Here is a 13,561-nt window from a genome sequence, read left to right as displayed (position 1 = left end):
ACTAGTGTGAATTTGCATTGCTATTAAAAGAAAATATGAAAATATCTTGATCCGCCATTGTGGAATATTGTTCGTTATTGTTCTACGGGTAACATGTTAATGTCGAATAATCAGCATTTGTTTAAGCGTTTCTCTGTGAGAAATATTCTTGGTGTTTTTGTATTTCTGTCACATAGTGTTGTTGTTTCAACGATAATATTTAATTAGTTATCAAAGGTACCATGTTTATAATGAAATACGCCAGACGCGCATTTCGTCTACAAAAGACTCGATCATCAGTGACGCTCAGATCAAAATAGTTGTAAAGCCAAAACAAGTACAAAGTATAAGAGCATTGAGGACCAAACATTCCTAAAAATTGTGGCAAATACAGCTAAGGTAATCTATTCCTGGGATAAGAAAATCCTACGTTTTTCCAAAAATTAATAGTTTGGTAACGGGAAATTGTCTATGTATGTTGGCCTTCGTTTTTCTTGCACTTATATGTATGTGAAGTCATCCTGTTTGTCATATATTGAGCGGGAAAATGTCCAGTACATGAAGCAGTCCTTATTGTAACAGTAGTATCCCTAATTTTAATTTCACTGGGATATATGAGATACAAGAACTGACTGAACTGTGGATAATTCAGTGATAGAACATAATCTGAATATATCTGAAAATAAAATTAATGAATTTTGCAAGGTGCTTTCTCTTTTTCACTTTTAGAAAGTTATGAATGAATTCTGCTTCATACGAATACAAAAGCAAGTCGACCAAAAGGGGTGCACCATTAGTACACATTGGAAGATATATCCACCGAACTCAATAAATATTTTTTTGATTAAAAAGTCAAGCATTTTCAAATATCATCTTCATCGTATTTTCTGATAAAATCAGTATGATTCTTTACAAAATAAGAATTATTATAACCCAAAACAAGAAATTTGTATCCACGATTCCAATTTTTATATTCATAGAAAAAGATATGTTTAATGAGATGGTGAAGTCGATTTTTCATGTACTTGATCATGGGGAATAGTAGCGTAAAGCGTAGAAAAATCAAAGGTCTTAAGGTTGCTATCAAATTGTTGAGATAGTGAACTAAGATTTAGCTGTAGATCTTTCAATTTATTTAGAATCCACATATGATTGACATCACTGGTTGAATATAATCTCATCACAATAGTTTTTATTGATTGATTGTTGGTTGCTAAACATCCAGTGGCAAATATTTCATGCATCTTCAGGACGAGACCAAGTTCACCATAAATAGAATAGGTAGTTCTTGTCATAAGAGAGGCCATTTAAGATGATGGTCGGGGAAATGTGGACTGCCACAGGATAATGAGGGTATATTGGATAGAGACAGAAATTATGCCTTGCAACAGGCCACATACGGGCCCTCAAAGAGTTGTTGCAAGGGTTCTTAACCCTTGAGGGGTAATAGTTTTGAAGGCCATATTTTACTGTAGAAAGAATATTAGTCAACACTTTAGAAAGATGTTTAGTCTTGATGATTCAGATATGTATCGTTTTGTATACAGATTGTTGTGAATTTTTGGTATCTAGTATAATGACGGTAGAGTTTGTTCGTTTTATTTGATGTTGATATCAAATGAAAGACCGACAAATTTGTGATTATGTAAAGTTTCATCCTTTGTAAATGATGTTCAACTTTGAGTATGTAGGATTACAAGAATGGACAATAGTCATGTGTATACAATATTATTTTGCTATCTTGAAGGGTAAAGCGTAAAGAGAGTCAAATAATACAAAAGAAACATTCAACCTCATAAGTTGAAAATATGTCTATAAAAGACAACAGACAAACAACAGTGCACAAAACACGATACAGAATAGTATTATACATCATTCCCACTATGTACATCCCAATTCATCGATTTTACTATAACGGAAAGTAAAATCACAAAAATACTGAACTCCGAGGAAGATTCAAAACGCAAAGTCTTTAATTAAATGGCAAAATCAAAAGCTCAAACACATTAAACGAAAGGATAACAATCAACTGTCATATTCCTGACTTGGTACAGGCATTTTCAAATGTAGAAAATGGGTGGATTGAACCTGGTTTTAAAAGCTAAAACCTATTAGTTTAATTGACAGTCACACATAATTCTTTTATACGTAAACAAACATTGGCACAATATAACAATGAGGAAATGAACATTGTTTATAACATTTCTTCTACACATGTGTTTTCATATCTAGACAATATTACTAATACATTACACCTGATCAATATGACTTACGTACATAATAAAATAATTTTGTAAATATGTTTCTAATAATTTTTATTGAAATTTGGTTTTCATTAAACAAGACAAGATTTTACTAACAATAACTGATCAATCATAATCTATCAATAAGATAGCTACATGTATATGTATACGTTCTACGAAATCAATGTTTTACTTACAAAATGTACTTCAGGAATAGACATTTCTTTTCCGTCATCGATCTTACATGTACAATACAAATGCAGGTGTTTATTTCCATATGTTACATTTCATCGATTCAAATATTATCGTTTTCCTGTAATAGGGCTAAATTCAGATGAATATAGTAGATTGTTTGAAATTTTGGCGTTTATCATTTTGACAGATTAAAAACTTTTACCAATACCTTTGCATGTGCCGTTTAAATTGACGGAATTTAATTAAGACATTTGATAATATCCTCGAAAATAAGCGAAAATTTGCATCCCGAGAAAAATAACCGCTAAAATTTGTTAGTTATCATTATGTATGTTTCAGCAATGCAATTGATCGCAAGAAGTTAAGTATTCATATGGGTATCCATTCTGATTATTTAGATATTTCGAATCGAAGTTTTAATTGCTGCTGCGGAATACTTATTATAAACCTGATCTCCCATCCTAAATTTTACAGTTTAGAAAAAAGGGAAATCACAAAAATATTGAACTCCAAACTTCAAAATAGAAATTCCCTAATCAAATGGGAAAATCAAAAGCTCAATAAAATAAAACACATCAAACGAATAAATAACAACAGTCATTCACGTGACTTAGTACAGGCATTTGTTTATGTAGACAATGGTGGACAGAACTTGGTTTGATAGCTCGCTAAACCTCTCACTTATATGACAGTCGCATTAAATTCCATTAGATTGACAACGATGTGTAAAAAAACAACACACATAGTAGGTAAACATGTCAAACATACAGCATACTGTGGATTCATTTATTTTTGTGGGTATCAATTTTCGTGGTTTGCTGAAAACTTGCGTTTTCGTGGATTTTTGATTTCTTGGTTTTCACAATTTCTGTATACTAAGCCTATTATAAATATGTATTTCGTTGAACATTTGAATTCGTGGTTAACCCATACCCACGAAAACCACGAAAATTGGTATCCAACGAATAATAATGAATCCACAGATATTATTCTTTTGACAATTTGATTCTTTACATAAAGTAGGAGAACGACCATTTGAATTACAGAGAGGGTGTAGGATTGTGAAAAAGGGGTTATTTAAGAAATCTATGCTATCATAGCCTGGTAAGAACTGGAAATTTTTATTTTGCCTATGACACGATAGAATACGTAGCTTTAACACCCTTGTTAGCAGACGCGTCTTTATATACATTTTTGTAATTTCAATCCAAAAAGTGATAAATCTCTTTGAATGTTTTAGATAAATTAAGTGACTATTTGGTGGACTTTTCAATTCAGTTGACAATTATGTTTTTTTCTTCACTCTACGCTGCACTTCAACACAATCCAATCAATCAGAAGTTCTCTTATTTAATAAATCAAATAATTTCTTAGGAAAATCTGATTGACAATCTATATGCTTCAATTCTTTAACACCTTCTACTTTGAAGAAAAAGGTTAATATGCTAGATATTCTTAGCTAAACGGTGTTGCTATGATAAACCATAAATGTTCTCATTGACACTATTTAAAGATATAGTAAGATGTGGTATGAGTGCCAATGATACAACTCTCCATCCAAATAACAATTCAATTCATAAAAGTAAACCCTTATAGGTCAAGGTTCGGCCTTCAACACGGAGCATTGGCTCACACCGAACAATACGCTAAAGAGGACCCCAAAATTACTTGTGTAAAACCATTCAAACGGGAATACAACGGTCTAATCTATATAAAAAAAAGAAAAAACGAGAAACACGTATACATTACATAAACAAACGACAACTTCTGTACATCAGATCCTTTACTTAGGACAGGTGCAAACGTTTGCAGCGGGATTTAACGTTTGAATGGTACCAAACCTTCTCCCTTTTCTGAAACAATAGTATAACATCACAACAAAGAAAAACACACGATATCAATTGAAAGGCTTAACTCAATCAAATTATATTTCAAACTTATTTAATAAAATTATTAGGGATAAATATTTAAGGTCAAATGTAAATAATCCATTTAAAACAAAGCTATGATAAGATACCACTGTGAAATATTTAACAATTTTTAGAAAAATATCACTTTTGAAAATAAACCAGTTTCATATTCTACACAGGTAAATGAAAAAAACTTTTCCTTAAGTATGCTATTTCGTCATAAAATCTTCTAATTAGGAATACCAAGAAAGTGTTGTAATATAAATGAAACTAAACTAACATTTGATACATATGTGGTGGATATCAACAGTAAAACTATACAGTTGGAGCTAGATAAAACTTTCTGTACAGATGCTAGAACAGTATTTACTTAGAAATGGAATAATTTTGATGTTCATAGTAAGAAGAAGTGAAAATTAATACATATTTCAGATAATCAAAGCTGGTATATAGACAAGATCCATATTAACATAAAATGACAAAAAAGCATTACAAATAGTATAAACAGGTCAAATAAATGTATGTTCCAGCAATTCAATTGATCAAAATAATATAGGAATTCTACGGAGATCAACTGCACCCTTCTAATAACAGACGTTTTCCTGTATTTGGAAGGATCACAGCTGTAAACAATCAAACTCAGTAAACTTCAGTCTAAATTCCTTTATTGAAAATTGAATGACACGTTCTGTTTCTTTTGTTATACGTTTGTCCTCAATAACCAAGTACGCGAGTGGTAAAAATCCACACAGGACACTGTTTGGACCCTAATTATGGTGTGTATATTTCTTTACTATTTCGCTATGAACGCGTCTGTAGTGAATTTAATCTTCATATAACTCGTGAATTATTGAGTCAGAAATTTCTAATTCGGTACCATAAACCATATTAAACTTTTACTGTATTCTTTCATAATGCAAAGCTTTTTTTATGAAGTGTGGTTGAACATGCAATTCTAAGTTTTGCTGTTCTATTGTGTTCTGGTTCTGTTGTGTTTAAAGCCCATACACATATAGATGTTTATAGATCCATGTAAAAAACATAATTTAAATCAATTAATTTAATATAATTTCAATATATAATTTAGGATATTATCTAAATTAAGGTATATATTCAAAGCGTTAATTCCATGGTTGGTTAGTGCTATAATTCTTTTAATTTTAACTAATACGCTCTTCATCTTTTTAATCTGTTTTGGATTTGGATAGAATCATGATTTGTTTTTTTTATACATTTATGAAATCATCAGCTCTACATTCTATATTATGAACTTCTTTTTTGTCATTGCACAAATTCATGGTTTTGTCAGACAGCTTTTAAAAAGACGGCTTTAAACTGCATCCATTTAATGTGGTCTTATTAATACGTAGTCTGAATGAATACTTAGAAGTTTTAATAGGATTTACAATAGTTTTCAGCAACTGTTAGTACACTTAGTACAACGCTTTGCTTCATTTGTCTTTCTGTTAGAGAGGATTTTTTTTTGGTGGTTCCTCCCGATCGTGCAATGATCAAAAGATATTTACAACTGATTTCTACAATTTGTTCTATGTTGTGATACAACTCTTTCCAATACTATGAAAGGCTAAGCAATCACAATTCATTGCATATGCATGTGCCACGCCGACGACAATTATTTACTTTTATTGAGTGGTTTTGAATCGTTTTACATCTGCCATGTCAGAACCTGTTCTAGGTCATTTATTGTATATTACCTTTTAATTTGAAACGTTGCACGGCGACCTATCATAATAGTTCCTCAAATTCCATTCATTTTACTCATGATATTTGACTCATATGCAATTATACCACAACTATTTTTTTCAACTTGAATTTGCACTGGTTTCATCGGAATGCAGGAGCAAACATGTTTTTAACATGACTTTAACCTAATACAAAAATCAAGAATTTATATTGCTAGTATAACTATTGAACATATAATTATGGCTTTGATCAGCTGTTATCCCTTTTCTGCAAGACATCCCTGAATGAAGTATCAATCTGCATACAACCCATGCTTCTTAAACGACTTTTTATTGATACTCTCTGTTACTTTGCAGTTATCCTTTTAATCAATTGAATTGAGTACTTGCATTAGTCACTGGTTGCCTGTAGTTATATCTTAGTGCTCGATATTCTCATTAAAAATCAGACCTTTTACTTTTCCCCGCTACATCATTTGTTTGTATCAGCAAACACGAACTACTTTAAATATATCGGAGCAAAGTCAAAGATCTAATGATAATGAGATTGTAGAACATTAAGATATAACTACAGGCAACAAGTAACTGAAGCAACTCAGATCTTTAACTTTGATCCAATAGATTTTATAGTCGTTCGTGTCAGCCTACACGAGCGTGCGACACACACATCTAACGGAACAAAATGAAAGATCTGAATTGTCTCATTTAACATTAAAAAAAAAATATTAAGTACAAAATTTATATATTGCCAAGTCATTTGTTTAAAATTTAATATAGTATGTTGACCTATATATGTCTTATCTCTTTTGTGGCCAAGTGGTTTAAGTTGTTTATTTCTAAACAGTCGAAATACAGGTGCACGAAACTCCGATTTTAATTGACCAGTAGGTTGCACTTTGGATATACAGCCGTTTGACAAACCTCATAGCCATTGGGGAGATTAATGATATTCATAGATATTTCTTGACCCACTGGTTCCCAGATATGATATCTATGTTACAAATGAGACATATCTTGGGAATTTTAGCAGTATGAATACACATGGCTAGTTGCGAAATTGAATTGTGAGAAATATGAAAAGAGAAGAGAAGTTCGGACTATATAAGTGTTGAAAATATAGAAGTGCAACCTATGAGAGGATTGCAACTTTTTCATCAAACCCGATGTTGGTATCTCGGGCGTCTTCTAATATCTTTAACTAGCCGCCATGATTTGTGTAAAGCTTCAACAATTAATCAATCAGTCTTGAGGTCTCATCGTTTATTTTGTGTAGTTGTCTCGCCGTCTCATTGATGTAACATGATGCCTTACATCTTTTATAAGCCCATTTATGTTCCAAGGCTATATTTCTATTAACTTATTACATGACGAGATTATTATAGAAACATTCACTAATTAGAGCGAAAATGATACATCAGGTTTTGTATACATATTGTACTTATTTCAAGACTTGTCAAATAAGCAGCCGTATGGAGACAAGAAAGTAGCCTTTTAAGTTAATGAATGATTAGTAATAGAATAATTGTAATATAGACCTATAAATCTTGCTATTCATATGCACATCTATGTCAATTCTATATTGCAGACATACGCCATATGTACACTGCTGCAATGATCACACTAACAGTGGCAACAATATCAAATCTATGAAATTAATAAAAAACAACAACTTGAAATTATGATACGTTAAATCAATACACATCGCAGAATGCACTAATGTCAACGAAACTCCGATGAGAAAACGGGGGTGAACTCAGTTGTGCAAGAAATATAATCTGTCATGATCCACAAATGACACCCGTCGTGTTCTTGTGTTATGCAACAATCTGTTTCTTTGATCATAGAATGAAAAAAAGTGAGAGGGATATGGTTTCGGATTTGAATATATTTGCAGTTATCCGTTGTACAGAAATTGTCTGTTTGTCGTGTCAGTATACCGTATGTAAAATTAACGAAACGTTAACTTCTGCTTTTGTCATCAAAAATGTTTCTATACGTTTTTATTTGCAGCAAATCTTTAGCAATCATTATGTAAACACGATAATTCGATATCGTATCTACAAAGAATATTTATTTTGTAATTTGGGTATCGGTTAGAGTGAAGGAATAAATATATATTTCTTCACATTTGGTAAGAATTCGAAAGAACGTTTAAAGACCTTTTTTTTTATTCCTATTAGATTTTAACAGACTTTTGCAATCATCTTAAAAAGAATAAGATAGATACATATATAACTAACAAATCTTGTCTTTGTGAAAATAATATTTCATACATATCAATAATATTTCTTTCAATTAACTGTTCTCAAATGTATGAATTATACGAAATCCTTAGGATTTTCTAATCCGAGGAATTGATTAAGATGGCAGTATTTGACACACATTTTAGATTTTTGGGTATTTGATCTTTGTACTTTTTTGACTTTCTAACTATTTTGATTTGATCGTCACTGATGAGTCCTATTTAGAGGAAATGCGCATCTGGTGTACTTATAAAAAAAAACCTGGTACCTTAATGTATCCTCCTATGGGAAAATATTGTCAACCAATTTCAAAAGGCGTCTCAAGTTAGTTCAAGTCAGCTGGTTTTAATCAACGATTATTTTGGCCCATTTTTCTTATTGTTCGCTAGCTTGTTACATTGTTTTTATATAAAGCATGTCAAATTAGCAGCTATATGGAGACAACAAAGTGATTTTTTTTTTTGCGTTGATGAATGACTAAAAATATGATTATTGTACATAGACCGCTATATCTTGCTAGATAAATGCACATCATTATCATTTTCATTTTGCAGACTTATACCATGTGCACTCCGGCATGAGACCATAAACAGTCATGGCCATTTAAATATCAAACCTTTTACAATAACAATAACATAAAAAAAAAATGAAATGATGTCATGCTACATTTGAATTGCTAATACTATAATAACATGGCGTTTCAGGTTTATAAGTATTTGAACTGAAGATTGAGCGCGGAAAGTCCAATGAGAAAATGGTGGTTAACTCAGCTATCCAAGAAAGTCATTCAACAATTAAAAAAAACGGTCTGATTTATGCCGAAAGCAATCATTCATTATCTCTAATTATCAGCGTGTAGAGAATTTGAGACCTGAGCAAATAATCATATTCTTTAATTCCATTGTGTAACATAATGACCAACTTAATGGTATAGTCCCTAAGCTCAGACTATTAAGAGGTAGATTATCCATTTAATGGTGAAGTCTTGAGATAAGATGATCATAGAGACAGAATCCATTTGAATATGTGTATTGTTGTAAGTATTAGAAAGTGAAATGTCAAAAATACTCCGAGGAAAATTCAAAACGGAAAGTCCATAATCAAACTGAAAAATAAAAATCTAGAACACATAAAACTTATGGATAATAACTTTTATGTTTCTGACTTAGTAAGGCCAACTTCTAATGTTGAAAATGGTGAAGTAAACCTGGTTTTATAGCTAGCTAAACCTCTTCCTTTTATGACAATCACATACTATTTCTTTATATTGACAACGATTTGATACGTACCTCAGACGCCTTCCAATCGATCTGGTGTATCTTATTTCACCAATATATTATGATTAATATATAAGGATATATTTAAATAATTAGGGAGGGGGTCCTTCATATTGTTAATTTTCTCAATTATTATATAGTATTACTCGTTTGCTATCATGATCAAGTAAACTACATTACCAGACATTTTAATGTAGATAAAAATGTTAGTTGACAAAGGTTACATGACTTTTATGTGATTTAGATTGTTTGAACTCTTATGTTTGTTTGTTTTTACCTTGGCTTATGTTTGAACTGTTGTTTTTAAAATTTGTATAACAATCTTTCATATTTAACATGGTAAAAATGTAAAATGTCAAATACAAGGCAGCCTTAGTATAGAAGGCTCCACTGTTAAGGATTTTCGCTCCTCTGTTTTAAAATTACAAGCTTTATAAAAGACTGTTATGAATTGGTAGTTCTGAAATAGCTTAGCTTAGAAATCAGATTTATTTTTTTAAAAGATTTGTGTCGTGATCAATTGAAAAATTGCGTGAAACCAGTTTAAATGATTTATTTTTTTAAAACAACTTTTTAAACTACATCTTATAAAATAATGAATAGAAAAGTAGGCGTACGTGCGAAATCTTTATTGAGTGGAAAAATGTTCTAACAGGAAAAAGAATTTCCCGAAAAGAAAATTTAAGGCAGAAAATTTCCTCCACGGAAATTTATTTTGAACCAAATTTCAAAAGGAAACACTTTATCATTTGAGAAAGAAAACATTTCCCCTTGAGTTAAAAAAAATTCTATTATGGAATTTTTTCACTTTAGAAAAACAACTTTTCTTCTGAGGAAATTTGTAAAAAAGAATGGTCTTAACTTTTAATCAGTGGTGCTAGTGCAAAAGATTTTAGAACAAATATCAGGGAACCAAAACCAGCCACGGTATCAAGTTCATCTTGATCTAACTCCAAAAATAAGGTGACAACGTTTGCACTCAGCGAAACTGCAAACTAGTCCCGGGGACCCTGTCGTATGTTTTACAATAATAAAAATAAAGCAACAATTTCTGAATTTACAGTAACCTATCAATATTTTTAGCTTAATGTGTCCCTCAAATGATGCTTTCTGACTTGCACTATTAATTTTGAGTAAAATGTTCTACTTTTTTTTAATTTCACCTAAATACATCTTTAAGGACGTTTACTGCATTGTTTTTGACCATTTGTCAGATATTTGGAATTTTCAACTTTTATTCATGTAGTGCTTAATACAAGTTTTGTCTGCTTACATCTACTTTTCCTATTAAATTTGATAACATTTACAGTGCCATTCTTTTAAAACTTATAAAAATCCGTTTTTATTTTTCATAGTAATGAAAAAAAGGTGTAAATGTTTTAAAAATACATAAAAACAACCTAGAAACTCATTTTACCGCAAATTTTAAATTGATTATAATTATTTTGAAAACAAAGACACCGACCTGTCATTTTTCTACACTGTAAGTTCCGTTATGTCAATTACTGTCAATTGATAACATTTTTTTTCATTTTTTTTTTTTTGAAGCATAGGAGCTTACACCCTTAACACGAAAGTAATGTCTAACGAAATCTCAAATTGAAATCAAGTCTTTGTTTAATTTATATTTTTTTTTTATAAAAAAGAAACCTTGTTTCAATTGTTCATGTATATAGCTTTTAAAACAGAACGCCATGCAATTGATCAACCCACAGACAACTAAGAATATATATGGGTGTCCCTGAAAATCACAACGTTCTTGACAGTTTTATCTCAATTTTAATATGCAAATAATTTCAAGTATTTGTGTATCATTTTTCTTATCAATTATTTGCAAAAATCCGCTTTTGTCATATTTCAAAAGTATCGTTGCATAATTATGTTTTCTTAAGATTTTATATTTCAGTGATAGCTAGTTTTCGGTATTCAAGACATACGTGTCAGAAATGTTAATATATATATATATAGATACGAGATATATTTGACCGTTTATATGTGTCCATAATGTTTTCTTGAATGAATACAAGTCCAGGAAATTGTCGAAAGAATGTTGTATAAACAATACCAATTTAAGTATTAATTACAATGTTATGAAACAATAATATTCCCCGTGACCTGGCCTTGCTCCTTTTTGTATGATTAATAAGCTTTGTTTACCTTGTGGTTAACATCGAATGATAGTATATTAGTACTTATGCACCTATCTCATACATAAGGAAACTAATTAACGAAATCAATTTATTTTGTACTTTTGAGGTACAAAGTCACATTTACAACGCAGCTCTAAAAGGTGGTACCTAACATTCACTAAAATTTATTTGGCTCATTTAATTTTCATATTTTTTTTTCAATATTTTTACAAAAACACAAAATTTAAAACAAAAATACTCAAACCATTTCATCAGAAAAATTTCATTGGTTATATAGAAGTTTGACAAACACTAATTTTGATCATTGGAGGGTTTAATTATAAACTCATCATAGATAACAGGATTAAAATTTTATATTAACGCGAGACGCGCGTTTCGTCTACAAAAGACTCATCAGTGACGCTTGAATCAAAAAATGTTTTAAGGCCAAATGGAGTACGAAGTTGAAGAGCATTGAGGACATAACATACATCTAAGGTACTATTGTTGTTAACACTACAACGTGATTTAAATGTTTAATTGATTTTACAAAGTTATCGCCCTGTAGTGTTAGAAACCCCCTTAACAAGAAATCGATAGAAAATTGTAACGAAACGAGTGTATGATTGATAGTTGGTGACCATTAATTCATTTTTTGGAACTTTGATATTACATTCTAAATTTTGTTATTTTATAATTTAATTCTCTGTGTTTTATTATTCATTTATTTCATATTTTCGTTTCTTTTTACATTTCTTATACAGGACTCAAATCAGCATGGGAATTTCTCGTTTCATTGAACACCTGTTAGTGACCTTCTGCTGTTGTTTTTTCTATGGTCGGGTTGTTGTCTCTTTGATACATACCCCATTTCCATTCTCAATTTTATTTGATATTCAATTTAATATCCACCTTGGATTTTGAGTGACATGTTTTACTCTAGAATATCTGTCAGTGACAAATCATAATAATGTATTTAAATATTATAATCAGTTTAGTAATTTAACTTTATTCTTCAAGTTAAAAAATACAAAAATCCTTGACTGTCAACACTATCACTCAAATAGTGATAGTTTCTTTTTTTTTATGTTTATTTTTATCTCTCTAAGTTAGTATATTAACTTGTTGATACTTTTAATGAATTAGATTGAACTTCATACTTCACTTTGAATACCTTCATCGAAAATAAAAGCATTCCATGCTGAATTGTTGGAGTTTCAGAATCTTCAGATTTTAGACCAAAGTTGTCGTTTCATCCCCGAGGGTATCACCAGTCCAGTAGTCAGCACTTCGGTGTTGGCCAATTAAGTGGTCATTTTTATAAATTTCCTGTTTACAAAACTTTGAATTTTTCTAAAAACGAAGGATTTTCTTATCCCAAAAATATTTTACCTTAGCCGTATTTGACACATTTTTTTTTTTGGATTTCGGACCCTCAATGCTCTTCAACTTCGTACTTGTTTAGCTGTATAACTATTCTGATATGAGCGTCACTGATGAGTCTTATGTAGACGAAACGTGCGTCTCGCGTACTAAATTATAATCCTGGTACCTTTTATAACTATTGTTATTGTCACACGGTTGATCCGATGCCAAGTGTATAAAGGCAACAGTAGTAAAACGCTGTTCACAACACAAACTATGTGTGTAAGTGAGATTAAAGAGTGTTTTAGCGAGTTATATAAATAGAACGATGCCAAATGTATGTGTGTAAATGAGATTAAAGAGTGTGTTAGTCAGTTCCTATAAATAGAAAGAAAAGAAAACAGAAACACATCTTAGAAAAATGGAGGTTAAATAGAAACAAAAATATAAACATATATAATGTATATCATCAAAATGTGAGAATCATTTGCGTAAGAAAAAATTATAATAACAAAAA

Source organism: Mytilus trossulus, chromosome 12 (assembly GCF_036588685.1).
Source record: "Mytilus trossulus isolate FHL-02 chromosome 12, PNRI_Mtr1.1.1.hap1, whole genome shotgun sequence".
Taxonomy (NCBI): domain Eukaryota; kingdom Metazoa; phylum Mollusca; class Bivalvia; order Mytilida; family Mytilidae; genus Mytilus; species Mytilus trossulus.
This window is presented reverse-complemented; position numbering follows the sequence as displayed.